The sequence below is a fragment of the Strigops habroptila genome, chromosome 2 (genome assembly GCF_004027225.2).
Source record: "Strigops habroptila isolate Jane chromosome 2, bStrHab1.2.pri, whole genome shotgun sequence".
In the NCBI taxonomy this organism is placed as follows: domain Eukaryota; kingdom Metazoa; phylum Chordata; class Aves; order Psittaciformes; family Psittacidae; genus Strigops; species Strigops habroptila.
The window spans coordinates 118406906-118427025 of NC_044278.2; the positions used below are offsets into that span (position 1 = coordinate 118406906).

Sequence of the window (20120 nt, forward strand, 5' to 3'; positions counted from 1 at the left end):
AACCATGAACTATGTCTGTGCCTGGGAGAAGGTTTGACAGGAAGCTTCATCTCAGCTTTGCTTCTGCCCCTTGGGCTTCCTGCAGCACAGAGCCCATACAACACATGCTTCTGCTGAAATGTGCTTAACCTCCTGTTGGATATGGCTCAGTCAGACAGAGCTGGTCAAGTAGCAGCAGCCCTACGCAGCCATGGGGGGCTGCAGCAAGAAGGATGCTGAGATGGAGTTGTTCAGTGGGTATCAGCAAAACCAGTCTCTTACATCCCTTTGATAAGCTAGTGTGGGTAGGAAGGTCTGGAAAACCTCAAATCTCTTTGTGGCCTTCACTTTTCAGTGTCTCCATTTAAGCACCCCCACACAGTACTACTGTCTGTCTCGTCTAATTTAGAGTGTAAATTCTTCAGGGCAGGGACTGTCTCTCACTGTGTGTTTGCATGGCGAGGCCCTGATCCTGATTGGCAGCTCTGAGTACACTACAAATCTATTTTAATATAAGCCCAAATTGAAAATTCTGTATCTCTGAGCCTTAGGGGATGTGGGACTATATTCAGGAAAGCAGAAGCTCTGAAAAAGTACTGAAAGGTCATTGCAGACAATGTACTGAATATGAACTGTGAATGTGGAGCTAACGGTTAAGAGACAAGGCTAATTTTGCTCTTGGTCAGTTGGAGGCAAGTTGAACGGGGCGATGGAGGCATCACTAACCATGTATTAGGATACTGAGGGAAGCTGGGGCTGACATGTCTCCATTTCTCATGTCTATCCTTGCAAAAAGTTGTTAAGCAAAATAGAAAGGATTTCAGGAAGAGCTAAAAGATGATTTAAAGGCTGGAAATTTCACCAAACTTCAGTAACTTGGATGAGGCATCCCAGTGAAGGTCGTAGTGGCCCTAAGATAGTTAAATAGATACCAGAGAGAGACAGACACCTTCAGGGCATATTCACATTTGTGGTTAGTTAAAATGCCTTCTGAGGAGCCTCCACTGATTACAGAGAGATGCTCAGCAAGTAGGCAAGTAGTCACAGGTAGTTGCCTGAGTTTGGTACCATCAATCTTCCCACCTCAAGAAAGAATAATTTGGCACTGAGTGTACTTAGCTTGTTGGAAAGAAGGTTAAGAGGAGACTTGCTTGACACTGTGTAAGTACCTACACAGGAAGACTGTTTTCAATAGGATATGGCTTTTTCATCTCTCAGACAATGGTATAACAAGATCCAGTGACTGGAAGTCAAAGCCAGACAGATTCAAACTAAAGATAAGGTGCAAATTTTAGCAGCAAGAATAATGACTCTTGGGAACAATTTACAATGGAGGTGTTAGATTTTCCATGACTTGAAGGCTCTAAATCAAGATGTGATGTCTCTCTAAAAGATATGTTATACTTAGCCATTAGGCATGAAGCTACAGAATTTGTTATGTGATACATAAGGAGGTTACATTAGATGGTTATAAAAGCACTGTCTAGTGATAAAATGCACTAATCTAAATAATAATACTAAATATTCCATCATAAATTGATTTTGAATATGCTGTAACAGCTCAGTGTTACTCAAAGTTGCCTGCACTTCTGCGTCCTGATGCAAGTGGACAAAGAACATGGCTTTCTCAGCACCCTAATGAGGAGCATACATTCATTCATCCCTCCCTGCAGAGTGTTTACAGCCTAATCCATCATCTCCTGAACTCACCATTTCTCAGTGTAAAGGCTGTAATATTGCTTATTCATATATATATATATATATATATATGCGTACACACACACGCATGCATCAAGGGTGCCTTATGGGGTTTGTTAAGAGCCACATTTAGGCTCCTGAGAATGGTTTTCAGAACTGAGGTCCCTCTGGTCTGAAGGAATTGCCTGTTTCCCAGAGATGCTGTAGTTCTCCTGGACTACGCTCTCCACTCTTGATAGCGTGTATGAGGGCAAACAGCTTTTAGAGCTGGAGTTAGTCGAAAACAAACGCTAGGGAACATGGTTTCCTTACCTTTTTCTAGTTGATATTGCTAAAGGAGAAGCATATTCACAGGAATTACTTGCAATATTTCCTCCTCCTACTGCTGCAAGACCAATAGCTGTAGTTGATTTTCATTGCCTGGTGTTGTGGTTTAACCCCAGCCAGCAGCTGAGCCCCACACACAAGCTTGCTCGCTTCCCCTGATGGGGTAAGGGAGAGAATCAGAAGGCTAAAAGCCACGCACACAAGCAAAGCAAAATAAGGAGTTCTTCCTTCTTCTTCCCCCAGCTTTATATGCTGAGCATGATGCCATGTGGTCTGGAATACCCCTGTGGTCAGTTGGGGTCAGCTATCCCAGCTGTGTCCCCTCCCAACTCCTTGTGCACCCCCAGCCTACTCACTGTTGGGGTGGTGTGAGGAGCAGTTGAGGCTGTCAGAGTACATTTGTCTGTGATATGGGGGATTAAACTTCATTTTGCTATGCATGCAGGACAGCTGTCAGTCATACATGCCTGAAAGGTATGCAAGGTATTCAGACAGGAGGAAGCCACAGCCAGGTATGAAGTGGGAACAGGATTTCAAGTGCCAGGATACTCTGAATATTCATTACTGCGGTTTTGGGTTTGGTTTTGTTTTTTAAGTAAATGATGAATTTGAGGAAAATTGAGCAAATAATTGCTGTCTGTGACAGCCGCAATTAATGTGCTAATAAGGTAAGGTTTCTGAAGCCCTTCTTTTCCAGTAACTGAGAGATTTCAGATACTTACCCCACTACTGCATGTTGTCAGTGATCATTCTGTAGGAAAAAAAGTTATTTGGAGAGCGTGAATACTCTGAAAATGAAAACTAAACCACAAAGAAAAGTTTCCTGGCAATGTCTATTACTAATCCAGAAGGATGTTATTGCAGACAGGAAGGAAGTTCTTGTGGCTAATTCACTAACCTGGAGATGGGAGATGTGAACTTCATCAAAGCTTCTTAAACATATCCTTCTGACCTTGGTGAGGCAACTCAACCTCTTGTTGCCCTTAGTTCCTGTGAATAGCACTTGTTTTGTACTACCCTGTTTTGACATATCTGTATTGTTAGCTCTGTTGCCCATTGTTGCTATGAGGCTTTATAGAATCCAGCCCCAGAGTCTCAATCTCAGATGTTGCACATCATATATATGAAAAATTGTAGGAAAGGGTGCTGCCATCAATGCAAATGAAAATTTAAACTGTACAACTGGCAGAAAATGCGCTTGGGTTTATACTCGTGGAGAGAAAGGAGCTTCTCTCCATGGAGAGAGTGAAAACAATTAGCAGTCACCATAATTTTCATCCCTCCATCACAACAGTACTTTGTGAAGTCTGGTAAGTACCATTAACCCCATTTTACAGATGGGTGGGAAACAGCATCATGGAGCAGCAAAGTGAGTTGCTCAAGGCCATACAGTAACTCAGCAGAAGCTATGCAAATAGAAACCAGGTCTCCTGATGCCAAGCCTTATTCCTTGGCCCACACAGCTTCTACACAGGAGACCTGACCTAATTCCAACATCCATGAAAGCAGCATCCTCCTTTGCAACAAGCCTAAGCAGGTATATGGAATGGGTGAATGAGCCTTGCTTCTCCAGTGCTCACCACTCTTGTGCGATAATTACTCTGCAGACGTTTTTTGTGAGCTTGATAAATGTTTTATTTACATGGAAATGTCTCAGCTAACACCCACAGTAAACACGAGGCGGTAGTCAAAACGTTACTACATCTATTATCACAGAGAGTGGGCTGAGAGATCTGCCTGCATCTGCTGTGAGCAGGCCTTATTTTATTAGTACTGTGATAACTTCACTATTCGTATGGGAGATGAACCATCCACTTTCACATGATGGTGACCATGATTTAAGGGCTCCCGCCCCCTGAGGCTGCTTATTTCTCTACTGTATATTTGAAACCATTTTTAAATGACATTTGCAATTAGGACTATAAGGAAGATGCTTATTGGTAGGGATGGTACATAGTAAATCACTGTGTGTCCGGGTTTGGCAGTAGTTTGGGAGGTGCTGTGAGTCCTTGTCGTGCAGGTACCTCAGGAAGGCTTTTCTCTGCTGGAAACACAGTATGATCATTACAATGGTGGGCAAGGAGCCAAGAGGCTGTCTCTAGGCCTGGCTTTCCTGCACGTCTGCATGAGTCACGTAAGGATGGATCTACCCTGCTTAACTTCAGGTGTTTCACTGAGCAGCCTAATTTTAGAGTCTCAGGGCTCATCTGTAGTTGGTGGATCCATAAGATCTCAGTCTCCCATTGGAGGTGCCTGTCTACACTGCCTGACAAAAAAAGCCTTTACACTCATAGTTAGTCTGTTCGTTACAAGTAATTAACTTTGTGCAATTCCAGTCTTCAATGATGTATTTTTTGGCTGCATGGTGTAAGATTACTATGTCTCTTTAATGAAATGTAAGGATCATCAGCCTCAAAGTTTCACAAATTGAATACTCACAAACTGAGGTCACCGGGACTTTATTTCTTTGGGATTTCCTCTGTGTTTTGCATATGTAAAATGAGTATAATGACATTCTATCTAATTCAGTGGAGACCTGAAGCACAGGGGAACCGAAGCCTGCATTACTGATATGTTTGTTCTAACCCAGATTTTATAGCCTGATTCATATCAACAGCATTTCTGTAGGATAACAGTAGTAGCTTATTTATTAATAGTGACCAATACCACATACTCCAGGAGACCAAAGGACACTTAAGGTGTTTAAGATTAAAGGCATAGTGGTTTTCTGCACTGGAAAATACCAGCAAGAAAAAAACATGGAGGCACAGAAAGTTGCTGCCAAAATACAAGTCCATGATGGATGGAAAGTGTTATGGAAATACTAAGTAAAATATTATCATTTGTTATTACAGCTGCAGTGTAATGTGGCCATTTTTTATAGCTGAACAGGTCATCTTTTTCCTTCTTTTGCCTCGTTGCAACTTTCAGGAAGCTATAGCTGATCTGCTGGCTCTGTATCCATGTGCCTGAGTATGTACGTGCGTAAGTACAGGTACTGATTTGCATGAAAGAAAGCAATGGAAGTCTTTATATTTAACGTAGGAAATATAGGGAGAGGCTGCTTTGTCAGCAGTCTCAAGTCCTTTGGAATTTGGCTATTCAAGATTATTTATAAACATATTCTCCAAGACAAAAAACCCCTATCCTTGAATAAAGTAATACCTGGTAGCATGATAGCCTCGGGTGAGGATAAGGTGTAGGGATGGTCTGACATGATTTGGAAAAATTCCCTATTAATCAGAAATCATCTGCATGATTCATTCCTAGTCTGACTGATTTTTATTTGGGGATTATTTTGTTTCCACTGGCTAATACTTATCTGTCTCACTCATTCTTGTTTTAACATTATTAACACATCCAGTAGCTGTGCTGCTATTTCACAGAAAATACCTTCCTTTGTAAAATTTGAGTGCTTAAGAATGTTTTAATACTTTAATAGTGCAATGTTTGAGTACTATTATTTACCTCAGTAGTGATATGTATGACTCAGTACTTCGCTTACCAGTTATGAATGCAGGTGATATGGATGAACTTAAATTTGTCAGGAACAGGCGAGTGTAAACATAAAGGGACAAAGGGGAGATGAAACAAAAACCACTGGGTCAATCTTCTGAACATTTTGAATAGTTATACACCAATGTAAGATGTACGGGGAATAAGCGAGAGGTACTGGGAATCTTGATACATAATTAGAATGATGTCTTAATTGGCTTAGCAGAGGTTGGCTAGGTTAATTCACGTGACTGGAATACTGATGTAAAAAGGTATGGCTTGTTCAGAGAGGACAGTGGGAAAGAGAGAAGCTGTGGCTTATGGATCAAGGATATATCATGGGCTCTGAGAGCAAGAATTCACTGTGAGATGGACAGGCCGAAACCATCTTGCTGAAGTAGAAAGGAAGCCAGCAGAGTGGTGGGATGGGCTGATGGTGAGCACAACTGAGAAGAATGCTCTGAATAGCTATTGGAATAATTCAGACCCCAGATTTTGTTGTTATTGGGGGACATTGACACCAAACATCAGCACAGAAACACAACAAGAACAGCAAATTCTGGGGTTGCTCTGGGAGCTGCATTTTACCCCAAAAGTTGGGATGATTAAAGTGAGAAAAAGTTCTTGTATGTTCTCTTCTGACCAATAGATATGAATTGGTTGAGAAAATAAATTAGGAAGACACTGAAGAGAGGGTGAATACCCTGATTCCTGGGATGAATGAGAGAGAGAGAACTAGAAAGCAAAAAACAAAGAGGAATGGAGATAGGAGACATCAATAAATTCAGTGAATTGGTACAGGAGATCTCATGGGAAGCAAATCTAGGGGGAAAGAGTTCCCAAAAGCTGAGACAACTGTGGGGCTTGAATTACCATGTGGAAGGTGTAGGAAGGTTAGTGAGACGTTGTCTGATGTATGATCATCCCCATTCTATGAAATGTAGGGAAAAAATGGCTCGGAAAGCAGAAGGTAGGTCACATCAGTGAGAAATAATATAAGCATAAGCACATTGGGACAAAGAAAGGACAGAATGTTACACAAAGGATTTACAGCAATATAAAAGCATATTGGGTAGGTGCATTAGTAATAATAAGAAGAGGAAGTAAAGAGCATGAAGAAATAACCCATCAAAACATGTTTATTTTTTACTTGAATCAGTTAATTTATTCACCATGCGGTCCTGCAAACTGTTGTACTGGCACAAATGAGCGGTAAAGCAAGGGAAAGAGGGATGGCAAGGGAAAAGGAGGAGGAGGAGGGGCTGGAAGCTGCCTAAAGCAATTCTGTCACTAAAAGAAATGTAAGTGCAGGACCGTTACTCAACGGACAAAGAAAGAAAATAACTGATGATGGGGCTGAAGCATTTAATGCCTGTTTGCTTTAGTCTTCCCTAGAAAGATTAACTGCGATTGGATGACTAACAAAATTAATACCAGGGTTGAAAGAGTGAGAACCAACAGTGAAACAAGGAAGGAATGGTAAAGAATTCTTTAGAACAGTTAGATGTTTTGAAATCAGCAGAGTCTGATGTAGTTCCTCATGGAATATTTAAGAAATCAACAGAAGTGGTCTGTTAATAGTTATCTTTGATAATTCTGGGACTGTGATAAATTCCCAGTGTAAACCCTCTTCCTTAGCTTCAGTAAGGCTTTTGAAAGGCTCTGAGAAATCAGTCTTTTAACAAAGCTAGGCTTACATGAAACTGCAATAGAAGTGGATGTGCTAGCTTTTTTTGTTAGTGAGAAGAGGTTCCACGAGGATTGGCAGTGGTTATGTCTTGGTCTTATTCTGTTCAGTATTCCACTGATGAATGGGAAAATGGAATAAACCCACTACATAGAATCATAGAATCATGGAATGGTTTGAGTGGGAAGGGACCTTAAAGCTCATCCAGTTCCAACCCCCTGCCACAGGCAGGGACACCTTCCACTAGAGCAGGTTGCTCCAAGCCCCTGTGTCCAACCTGGCCTTGAACACTGCCAGGGATGGGGCAGCCACAGCTTCTCTGGGCACCCTGTGCCAGCGCCTCAGCACCCTCACAGGGAAGAAGGCTCCTGAAGGGGAGGCATTTCAGTACTTAAAGGGAGCTTATAAGAAAGGTGGGGACAGCTTTTTAGTAGGGTCTGTTCTGATATGGCAAGGGGTAATGGTTTTAAACTAAAAGAGGGTAGATTTAGACAAGATTTAAGGAAGAAATTGTTTACAATGAGGGTGGTGAAGCACTGGCACATGATGCTCAGAGAGGTGGTAGATCTTCCAGGGATAGGTGGCCCCATCCCTGGAAACAAACATTCTATATTATAGTGTATTTTTCACCTTTTCATATCCAAGCCCTTTTCAAAAGAGACAAGAATTACTGGGTATGGACAGAACAGAGAAGCAATACGCTCCGCAGCAAGTAAAACTGGATTAAAGTTTGGACCAAAATGCAAGTCCCTTAAATCCTCAGGTACTTGAAGTCACCACTGCTTCTGCCAGGATAAAAATACATCTCATAGTAATTGCTTGTTGGATTTATCTCAGAGAGGAAAGGCTCTTCTAACACATCCTGAGTCTGCAAAACTGACAAGGATGTGGAATGTGGGTTTTGGTACATGCTTCTTTCAGGAGGATTCCTGAATAATGTCCAAGCCATCCTTCATGAGAAACTTGGCAATCCTGGTCCTAAACCTCACAAGAAGCCAAAAAGTTCATAAATGAAGAATTCCTCCCCCTACCCCCACCTCCCCCCCTTTTTTAATGACATGGTGTACTCTACTGATTTGAGCCAAATCTCTTGATCTGTTTTCTGTTGATAAAGTTTGCCTATCTCTCTAAGTAGCAGGATAGAGTGGGAGTTTGAGGGAAGGATTATATAGGTGAATACTTCTGCATTGCACAGCAGCAAAGCTGTGTTAAAATCCAGAATCCTTTGAGCTAGGCAGTAAGAGACTCTCCTGGCAAAGACATTATGGCATAGAGTCCTTTTTGTCAGAAAGCACATATGCAACCATTCACAGCATGTTAACAGGCAGGCATCCATAGTGCTACCTATCAGGAGAGCAACGGTGTGAATTCCACCTTCCTCAAGCCAACCTGGCTTGCCACCACCTATGCAAATGGCATTGTTGAAAGAGCATTGCCTCTCTGGGTCCATACATAATCCATCTGTCCAGTCTGAAAAAGCCAAGACTTTTTCAAGTGGAATATTTATACCTTCAGGAATAACCGCTGAGGCTCTCATTGTGGTCAGTGGGAAAGGATAAATTGTTGAAGGTCAGGAGAGACTCATTTAAAGGCAATTACATCTAGGAAGGTCAGAATATTTCCTTATGTGTATACCTGCCATTTTTTTGTGTATTTGTGTCTGCATGTGTGACAGCTCTCATCGTTTGGAAAGGAGGAAGAGCAAGTTGGGGTTGTTCAGCCTGGAGAAGAGAAGCTGCGTGGAGACCTCAGAGCAGCTTCCAGTATCTGAAGGGGGCTACAAGGATACTGGAGAGGGACTCTTTGTCAGGGACTGTAGTGATAGGACAAGCGGTGACAGGTTTAAACTTAAACAGGGGAAGTTCAGGTTAGGTATCAGGAAGAAGTTCTTCCCTGTGAGGGTGGTGAGGCACTGGAACGGGTTGCCCAGGGAAGTTGTGAATGCTCCATCCCTGGCAGTGTTCAAGGCGGGGGTGCATGGAGTCCTGGGTGACATGGTCTAGTGTGAGGTGTCCCTGCCCGTGGCAGGAGATTGGAACTAGATGATCTTAAGGTCCTTTCCAACCCTAACTATTCTATGATTCTGTGTCTATGAAGATGCCTGTCTCCAATAGAAGACTGGGGACAGAAAGACCTGGAAAACTGCAAAACAGTCCATCCTCAGGGAATTTCAAGACCTGCTTTACCAAAAGGCTTCCACAAAGCAAAAAAACTCTTGAGGAGTCTGAGTTAACTTACACATATCTCAGTCAAGTATGACCCTCTGAATGACAGCGCTGTTGGCCCTGTTTAAAGCTCTGTTTTCAACATAGCTATTGCAGATGCAGGATAACACGCTACTCCTGTGGGACCACTGCAAATCCCAGGAGCTGGCAGCTCTCACAGCACACTGTAAGACTTCCTTTTTTTTTTTTTAAATGAAGTTCTGGCCTATGATTAATTGGTTTAATTTTGCTTAGCAAAGTTCAATTTATGCTTTACAGGTACCATTTGTATTTGAGTGTCTCCTTTTGTGGTGTCAGATGCCACAGAGAGTTGGGTGGGTTTGGAAATGATTTTCCTGACCCCACAAAACTCTTCAGGATTTAAAAAAACTTCATAGTGAAGTCAAACCAAGCTCTCTTAAGAAGAGGAGGGGAAAAGCATGTACATGTTTGCCATCCAGAGGGACCTTGACACACTTGAGAGGTGGCCAGTGCCACCCTCAGGAATTTCAACTAAGCCAAGTGCAAGGTCCTGCACCTGGGTAGGGGCAATCCCAGGCACAGCTACAGCTTGGGCAGAGAACAGATTCAGAGCAGCCCTGCGGAGAAGGACTTGGGGGTGTTGGTTGATAAGAAACTGAACACAAGCCGGCTTCAATGTATGCTTGCAGCCCAAAAACGAACGGTATCCTGGGCTGCATCAAAAGGAGCATGACCAGCAGGTCAAAGGAGATGATCCTGCCCCTCTGCTCTGCTCTCGTGAGACCTCACTTGGAGTATTGTGTACAGTTCTGGTGTCCTCAACATAAGAAGGACATGGAGCTGTTGGAGCGAGTCCAGAGGAGGCCACGAGGATGATCAGGGGCTGGAGCACCTCCCGTATGAAGATAGGCTGAGAAAGTTGGGGCTGTTCAGCCTGGAGAAGAGAAGCTGCGTGGAGACCTCAGAGCAGCCTTCCAATATCTGAACGGGGCTACAAGGCTGCTGGAGAGGGACTTTTCATCAGGGACTGTAGTGATAGGACAAGCGGTGATGGGTTTAAACTTAAACAGGGGAAGTTCAGGTTAGGTATCAGGAAGAAGTACTTCCCTGTGAGGGTGGTGAGGCACTGGAACAGGCTGCCCAGGGAAGTTGTGAATGCTCCATCGCTGGCAGTGTTCAAGGCGAGGGTGCATGGAGTCTTGGGTGTCATGGTCTAGTGTGTGATGTCCCTGCCTATGGCACGGGGGTTAGAACTAGATGATCTTAAGGTCCTTTCCAACCCAAACCGTTCTACGATACTATGATTCTATGTTGTGTCATTAGCCATGATGTGATTTTCAGAAAAGCCACTATGGACAACAAGATCCTCCTGGGCCTCCCTGAGGTGAGTCTCTCCCTCACCCTTTGGTGCACAAGCTCTTTATGTGAATAAATACATGCTTATTGGAGCAAGGATTTCAGTGCACAGATTTCTCACGTCCCAGATTAGTTTTTAACCATGGGACTAAAGAGCTTGTCTCTTTCTTGGCCAAATGAGTATTTCAATATTTATACAGCTGCAAGAGGACTTCACTGGTCATCGAGCAGCCAGGTCTTTTGGGGTGAATGACTTTCTGCTTCACAACCACAAAGCAGCAGACAGATAGCTTTTTTCTGACACAAGTTTAGTCTGAGGCTGGGGTGGGTTTTTTTTGTGACTGGCACCAGATTTGACAAATTAGTATTTTCACATGAAGGACAGAAAATGAGATTTCATCAAAAATTGCAGGCCAGCAGTTGTGTTAAGCAGCAGGTCACATGCAAATCCATGGCAACCATGGGTTTTGATTGTCAAAGTGTTATAATGTGGGTTATCAGGAAGTACAGTGAACATATACAAAGCTCCCAATAGCCAAATCTGGCTGCCCTGAGGCACTTAAGAATTGCTGGTCTAGAAAAACCTGAAGTGGATTGGATGTGGCAGGCTCTTGGTTCAGCCTCAGCCAGCTCTGTGAGCTAAATCCTCCTTACAGACGAGTAGAGCACTTGCTCTTTAATTGAGAAAAGTAGTTAGGAGATTATCACATCTCATAAATGGCTCGAATCCTCCAGTGGCAAGATGGTTGGGTGAAAATACATTTTATTTTTAGTACATTGTTGCTGTGCTCCAGTAATAAAAAACGAAGTGCAGAAAGGCAGTGATTTCAAGGGAGAACTGAGAGCTGCTATTCACACCATTACTGAATTCTTGTTCCTGTCCAAAACAACATGAGCTGAAATGTGGTGCGTTTGCTGATTATTTATCTATTTATTTACTTGTCATGAAATTCTCAAAGCTTTTATTTTGCACAAAATGATTGACTTAGCACAGTTGACTGCAAAGTTTTGATTGCACAGTCTTTGCATTGCATTAGCACCTAGAGACGTCAGTTGAGATCAGGACCGTATGTGCATACATGGCTATAGTGACAAACAAGGCTTGTCTGATGAGCTAATGATTTATTTCAGCCAACAATGAAAGAATATGTTTTGATACTAGTTTTTAAGATGAGGAAACAGCTAGCCCAAGGTCACACAGAAAGTCAGCATAATAGAGAAAAACAGAATCCAGGTTCCTATAGCAAAATTATGAGATGATTATTGTTTTCATCTCTGATTCATCGATGAGCAGCAAAACTTATTGAATTAGATAGAAAAGGAGAGATAAATAACTCCCCTTTCTTTTCCTTTCCTGTCCTGTCCTGTCCTTTTCCTTTTTTCCTTTCCATTCCTTTCCTTTCCTTTCCTTTCCTTTCCTTTCCTTTCCTTTCCTTTCCTTTCCTTTCCTTTCCTTTCCTTTCCTTTCCTTTCCTTTCCTTTCCTTTCCTTTCCTTTCCTTTCCTTTCCTTTCCTTTCCTTTCCTTTCCTTTCCTTTTCCTTCCCTTTCCCTTCCTTTCTCTTTTCCTTTCCTTTCCTTCCCTTTCTCTTTTCCCTTCCCTTCCCTTTCCATCCCTTTTCTTCTTTCCTTTGATTACAGATAGGCTCATAAGTGTAAACATGTTTCAATCATCTTTCATATCATGAGGTGTAGGAAGATCTAAGCACTGTGGTTTAAAATACCAGTAGCTGTGCAAATCAGTGTCTGTCATGGAGTTCATCGTGTCCTTATTCATACCAACTCCCAGAGGTTTAAAAGCCATTCAGTTTGGGAAAACAAAGCTGAGTCTGAAGGACAGAGATTTCTCTGGTAAACGTCTCTAACCTCTCCTTATGGGGTGTGCGAGGAGGTCACCAAACCAAATCAGGAGATAGGGTCATACTCGAGGAGTGACCCTATGCAGTGAAACTCAGCTGAGACCTAGGCATTTCAGAACAAGTAGTGTGATTCCAGGCAACGGGAATCATGGGATGATGGAAAGAGTCAAAGAATAACATTTTTGCTGTTGACGTCACTGAGGAGCAGAATTTCGTATTAGGGCTCCTGAGGCTTATTCCCTTTTCATCCAAGTCTCATGTCCCTTTGGGGTGTCCTGTAGCAGGGAGCTGTCGCCTGTTTCAAGGAGAGGAAAGGGCTAATAGAGAAGGCTTGATGGAGAGGATCTGAACTTGAGAGCAGATGGTGCAAAGGCAGTCTCAATAGCAAACCTAGTCATAGGAGAAAGTTGGGCATGGCCAGTATCAGTGTAGGAGAATCCCTGAGGAAAGAAAGGGGATTCTTTCCATGGGCTAGTGGCAGGATCTGAAGATGGGCTGCTGAGAACACACAAGACAAACATGAGGAGCCAAGAGCTCATGAGATGGGCATCAGGAGTGAAAAATTTAACCTTCGGAAACCTAGTGAGTCTGCAAGTGTCATCTGTATCTTTTATCCCTTTCTACCACTCTCCCTTTGCAGGTACTGGGCTTAGGTGACAATACCTACTGCCTGTAAGAGGGATTGGCCAAGGATCCAATAAATCAGGACATGCCAGCTATCCCAAAAGATTCTACATGGTTTGCACCTTTATCCTAGTCCTACTTCATGGCAAAGCTACACCTTTACTAAAGACTCAGTTAAGTACAGTGGCTTGTCCCTGCCACAGACTTGGTCTAGGACCTTGAGAAGTCCCTTAACCTCTTCATGCTTAACCCATTTATAAATCAAGGACAATAACAGTTATCTCTCTGATGAGGTGATGTCATGAAATAGAATTCGTGAGCAGATATCAAGTCTTCTGAGCTCCTTAGAGTACAAGCTTTGTGACAGTCTAATTTTCACTCCAGGCTCCTGAAGCCTTATACAGTTGTTTGTACATCTGTTTATCAATCCCCTTACTAAAAACTGAAATCCTTGTTGAATTAATCATGTTGGACAAGGGTTAGGAGTATCCAAGAAAATATAATGAGGTACTGCTAAGTTTCATGAAAATTAATGGGAGAATAGGAGGAAAAGACTGAAATTAATACTCTCCAAACCTGGGAGCAACACTCAGCTTAGAAAGGCTGTAATAGGACTTTTTGTCTGCTTGGTCTGACACTGTATGTAGTGACCAGCCAGTTATCACATATATATTATGGGATCAGCCACAGCATATGGTGCCTTTTGCCAGCCGGTAATTGCCAGACTTAGAAGAGAGCCGGGAGGCATGGAGGGTACCAAGGGGAAATTATTATCTACAGGATATCTGCAGGCTTGGGAAGTGACAGCTGAGATCATAGGGAAATCAGGAAAGAAGGGGAAAAAAAGGGGGCTGTTGTAGTAGAGGGAGCCTGTAGATAGATAGAGTAGAGCAGAACCCCGTAGGTTTGCAGGCTTTGTTAGTGCCCCTACTTGCAGAATTACTTGTTAATTGTTATTAGAACATCTGTTTACTATTTTGAATGGCTGATTTCAAAAGAGTTTACAAAATGACAGGAAATGAAACAGAAATGCTAAACAATTTTGGTTTTGGTGACAGCCAACATTTATTTCTGAAAACACTCATTAGTAAGGGAAGCCTCAGAAAGACATTTCAGAAATGGGTATTTAACTCAAAAGCACAAAATATGGGAATAAAAATCAGCTTCATCTTTGATGCTGACGTTCGACAGACAACCTTGAAACCCTGTTACAGCATAAATCTGAAAAACACAATAGCTGCTAGCAGGTTTGCAAGGAATGAAGCCATTGTAGCCATGGGATCAGGTACTGCTCCTGCTTTGACAATGAAAGATTTGGGATGTCAAACATTCTGCGTGCTGCAACGCATATCACATGCTCAAGTGATGTTCAGTCAGTAAGGAAAGATAATTGCCAGCAGCTTTATAACTCTGTACCACCCTCAGTATGGTGCAAAAAAAGACCAGCATTGATGGTAGACTTCAAATAAGTCTACGCGCTCACTACTTTATGGTAAGGGGATAAGGAATGTTTGGCATGAAAGCCGAACGGTGGAAGAAATGAAGCTAGGTGGTAGTGGTGGATGGTGGATAGTAAGGCTTAGTCTTCATGAACATTAATGATGTTTTATCTCCAAGATCACAACTGGAGAAGGATTTTATGTGTGTGTGTGTGGTCTCATTAATCTTTTTTAAATTATTAATACAAGAACCTATGACTGATTTCTTAACGTATAATAGCCATTTACCTGATATGGCAGAGAGGTGATGACAAATCAGAGCTGCCAAGCCAACTGAGCTACCAGAAAGTTTGTTATGATGGTCAGATATCACAGATTAAATTGAACTTTAATAATCTCAACCTCTATGAAAAAATGAGCCTCCCATGCTTTGTTCAGGCACATCTCTATTTTAAGTTCAGATGTAGGTGTAAGTGCAAGATAACTTTATCTTTTATACATTTCTAAGTAAAGAGGAAGGGGAGGGAGAAAGACAGTGGTACAAATACTATCCTTGTTTCCATCCTTGATTTCACTTTGACAATGTAAGGAAACTGTCCTCCAAAATATGCATTTTGTTCTTGTTTAGCCTCATGTCATGTCATTGGCTGCTCCTCATGCAGTGCATAAATGTTTATTTCTGGGATAAAGCCACTCTTGGTACTAGGAATTGCAGTTTAGCCAAAACACATTTCTTTCTTTTTTTTCCTCTTCCTTAATGAAGTAAATCAACCACCTTACTGCTTATGTGAAGAGGTGGGTATAGGTGTAATTTATTTTACACTGTTCAACAGATAGCAAATTCCTAAATGTTGATATCCTGCTTGTTTTCTGTGAAGTAAGGTGCCTGATCCATATAATTTCCAATGACAAAAGTCAAGTAATAGGAGAGAAATGGCAGAGAAACAATCACTCTACTACTTATGCATGAGGGACAATTAAAGTTTTATGATTCAAATTCAATAGGAATAGGTGGAATGTTTTTATGTATTGAATGTTCCAATACATTGGAGACCTGGGCAACTTGCAAAGTTTTGATATAGTGGAAATGAAGGGAAACTAGAATTTAGCCTGGAAGAGAAGTACTGCGTTCTGTTCCAAAAGAAGAATGGCTACTGCTCAGTTTGTGCCCTAAGTCTTTGATAGAACCATAGGAGAATAGAATGTTTTGGGTGGAGTGGACCTTCAAAGCTTATCCAGTTCCAAGCCCCTGTGTCCAACCTGCCCTTGAACACTGCCAGGGATGGGGCAGCCACAGCTTCTCTGGGCACCCTGTGCCAGCGCCTCAGGACCCTCACGGGAAAGAACTTCCTAATGTCCAATCTAACCCAACTCTCTTTTAGCTTAAAACCTTTACCCCTCCTCCCATTGCTACAAGCCCTCATAAAAAGTCTCCCTTCATCCTTCTTATAAGCCCCCTTCAAGAACTGAAAGGCCACAATAAGGTCTCACTAGAGCCGCCTTCTCTCCAGGCTGAACAACTTCAACCCTCTCAGCCTCTCTTTGTAGGAAAGGTGCTCCAGCCCTCCACTAAACCCTTTTCTATTTTTGGTAGCCTAACAAAGACCCTGTGGATTCATAAGAAGCACATTGCTTCTACTGCTCCAGATTGTTCTTCCTACAAAGTTCATAGACCTTCCCATCTCTTTAATGTTCTTCATCCCTATGTTTGCTTGATTCTTAAACTATTTCTCAGCTTCTTTTACCTTTTCACTCGAATTTAATCAGGCTTTCCCTGTCAAGGAAATTTATCTGAGGATGCTACCAAAAGAACAGAGTTCTTCAGAGAAGTTCTCTTTAAAGCATGTCTCTTCTTCAAACATTTGTACATTCTCCACACATTCAGAAATTTATTAACTTCTAAAATACCTTATATCTTTGCCAAGAGCAGGCTCTGCCTTCCAGATCTTCACACAGTGAAGGCCAACACAGGCCCTCTATTTGCATAAGCAAGTGGAAGGGCAGGTCTTTGCACAGATTTTTCCATTCACCCCTGCCAAGCAATTCAGCACTGCCATGCCCCAGAGGGATCTACATAAGAACTTTTGTATCATTGGGTCTTTCACATCTATAAGCATTTCCATGCAGAAAAAGGCTGAGATGCACTGTTGGAATAGTCTGGAGGACTTTCCCAGTGCTTATATACTATTTCTTTTGAAGAGACAGCTTCCAGGGCTATCATTCCAAGAAATTTTCAACATCTCCATTTATTTTAAATGTTAATTAAACAGGAAATGGGGAAAACCAAGTAAAACAGCTAGAAATACAATCCAAGGAGGCAAATTGGAAAATTATACTTTATGACTGCTTTAAATTGGCCAATGAGTTTATTTTGAAATCCTGCATGCATACTATGCGTGTGTGTAAAAGTATGTGTGTGTGTTTGTGCACATATATGTGCATACATACACAAATACATACAAGTCCTCAGTTTATACAGCATTTACACATTATCTATCAAGGCTGTTTTCCCCTTCCTATATTTAAGCTGAGTTTCTTAAGTTCACGAATCCAAGGCATCCTCAGAAGTGTCTGCATGTGAACTTGAGCCAAGTCCTAAGGGAGACTTGCGTGGCATTTGCACACCCTGTTGACATTTAGAACAAAAGTCAAGCCCTGAAAACATAACAAAATTATGGGTTAGCTCTCTTTTCAGTGCCTGCATAAATTAGCAATACTGTCATCCTTGTCATTTAACACGATGGCTGCATCAGCATAGAAATTCATATGAACAGCACTGACCCACCGGTCATTGAGCCCTCAGAATGGGGAATAGGTTTCACAGTGGGCTGCAGTGACTTTGCTTTAGCAGAGCTGCAGCAGATACCACATATTATGGACTTTTCAAAATCAGTGGTGATGGAGAGAAATTAAAAACACTGGACTGTTTCTCTGTCTAGGAACACATATTTACTCTTCATTTTATTATTGGCACAAAACCCTTGTTGAAGTTCTAGATCTCTGCTAGATGAAGAATGCAGTCTTCTAACAGTCTTAATTTTTATATACTTAATAGCAATCCTCCTGATTTTAGTGGCCAAAGAGAGCTTGGCCAAGGCCCTTCCTTCTTGAATTACCTCACTGAATTCAATGTGGATGATCTGGCAAGCTTTAAAAGCATTCTAGCTTAGATAGGGAGTCTGAGATTTTCAGCATCCTTAGTTTAAAATTGCGCTTCTGAAAGAGCTTGGCTCTGGCCCCTTTAGCTGTCCAAATTATATTTATAGGCACACTTGGCATCTACCTGACACAGATCTCAAGGCAGCTTTACAAATCACTGCTCCCCTTAGTTTACAAAGAAGTTAAGAAGACTTGAGCGCACAGTTGCTCAGTAGCAGTTGTCCAGACTCCTGGTCTGAAGAGTTATTATGCTCTGAACTGCAGTGTCCCTGCAACATTAGAAACTATATAGTCTGGAACAAAACTAAACAAAGCTGTCTTGATTCACTCTGAATACTACTGTGGTAGGTCTAAAGAAATAAAAAAGGTATAAATATAAATGCAAGCTACCGATCCTATGGTTAGAATGTCAGTAAGGACACTTTAATACTATACATAGAGAAAGTGTGTATATAGTATTAAGGAGATGTGTGTATTTTATCTTCTGTCAATGCATAAAGCTGTCTGAGTGTAATAATAATTCTCAGCTGGGCCTACCTCTACGTAGATTGCTTACAAATCATGGCAAACATTTGTACAGAGCAAAGCACAAGGCACAGATGAATAGGGAAAAGCTTCAGGAAAAGCCCAACTCTGAGCAGGGACACCTCTGGAGAGACCTTTATGTATTTTACTATATAAAGCCAAAATCCACAAGAATGATGAAGTTCATGTTTAGCTCCACGGTATTTATTGCAGTTTGCAGGTCTGATAGAGCTTTACAAAGCTGATGGTCAAATGCTGCAGTCTTCTGAAAACCCTTTTCTCCCAGGGATGAGAAAACTTTTGGTATTAAATACTTTAGCAGAATTAGCCTTTTTTCTAGCAGAGGGTGTCAAAGAATTATGAAAGGTTCAGAAAATATGTATCACTAACTTTTCTGGATGAGGGAAATTCAGGCTTAGAAGTGTCTTGTCTGAGGAATGAAACTTCACTGAGGCATCCTCTGTTCAGACAGACCCCTGTGAGCATTGTAACTCATTGTGGGGTAGACTATAGTACCATTTGGACTATGCATTAGTGTGTATAGACCAGGATAGCTCCCACTTGTTGGTAAACATATGCTATATTATTTTGTATTGCACTTCTGCAAAATGTAGAAGTTTTGATTTTCATTGTTTTTTTAATTTTCTTTTTCTTTCAAATCAACTTAAGGAAGGAACAGCAACTTTGGACACAAAATTAAGGTCAATGTTTCCTCCCTAATCAGCCTCATGGCCTCATTCTTTCTCCAGCAGGATGATAGACTGGTTGTAGCCCTGCCAGACTCTCTGTCCTCAGCCAAATGTGCCAATCCCTAGGAAGCTCCTGGTCCAGTTCTTACTTTGCCTCAGGTCTCTCCCTCCACTACTGTCCCTGTTCAGTCTCAGCCTATTGCAGGCAGTCACTCTAATGAGAGGGAATAACATTTTCTTTTTCATTCCCTTTGCAAGGCTAAAGGCTTTAACCTGCCAGAGGGGAGACTGAGATGAGCTCTTAGGCAGAAGTTCTTCCCTGTGAGGGCGCTGAGGCGCTGGCACAGACTTTTCCCAGAGAAGCTGTGGCTGCCCCATCCCTGGCAGTGTTCAAGGCCAGGTTGGACACAGGGGCTTGGAGCAACCTGCTGTAGTGGAAGGTGTCCCTGCCTGTGGCAGAGGGTTGGATCTGGGTGAGTGTTAAGGTCCCTCCCAACCCAAACCATTCTATGTTTCTATGAAGTCACCACTGAACTGTATTCCCTTTCTGCTTTTATTTATATGCCTGTTATTTTTCCTGGTCAAGGGAGAATAGTAATGACAGTGGATGCTTGAAAAACAGATGGAAACCATTTGAAAAGTTAGTTAAAGAGATTTAAATGCCAGTATCATTTCCAGTACATTCATTGCCAGATTAATGCATACAGTGGGAGATGATCAGGATATTAGACATAGACCAAATGCTATTGCAAATAAAGGGTCTGTACTGTTATCAGTATGCTCTATCATTTAGTTATCTTTCTCTGCTTGAAGAAAGAAAATCAGAATTTCTTTATCAGGAAAAATGAAGAAAGAAGAAAATCTGTTGTTTTCTGTTCATTCAGAGAATAGTCCTTTTAATCTGTATCTTAATAGTCTGGCTACATTTTTCTCTGGGTCTGTTTGGGGTTTTTTTCCCTCTTTTTCCCTTCATCTTTTCCTTCTTTTTCTTCTTCTTTCTCATTTTTTTGCCTTCTTTATTTCTTTTTTTCTTTTCTTTTTTAATACAAATAAAGAATTACCTATGGAGGTTGTCATCAATTTGACACTATAAGTGGAA

At 41.8% G+C, this 20120-nt stretch overlaps 1 protein-coding gene across 3 annotated transcripts in view; it reads left to right on the forward strand.

Moving 5' to 3' along the window:
• The window catches only part of TENM4 (teneurin transmembrane protein 4), a 1610848-nt gene that overhangs the window by 958196 nt on the left and 632532 nt on the right, over nt 1-20120 (forward strand). The gene's annotated exons all lie outside the window — the stretch shown is intronic.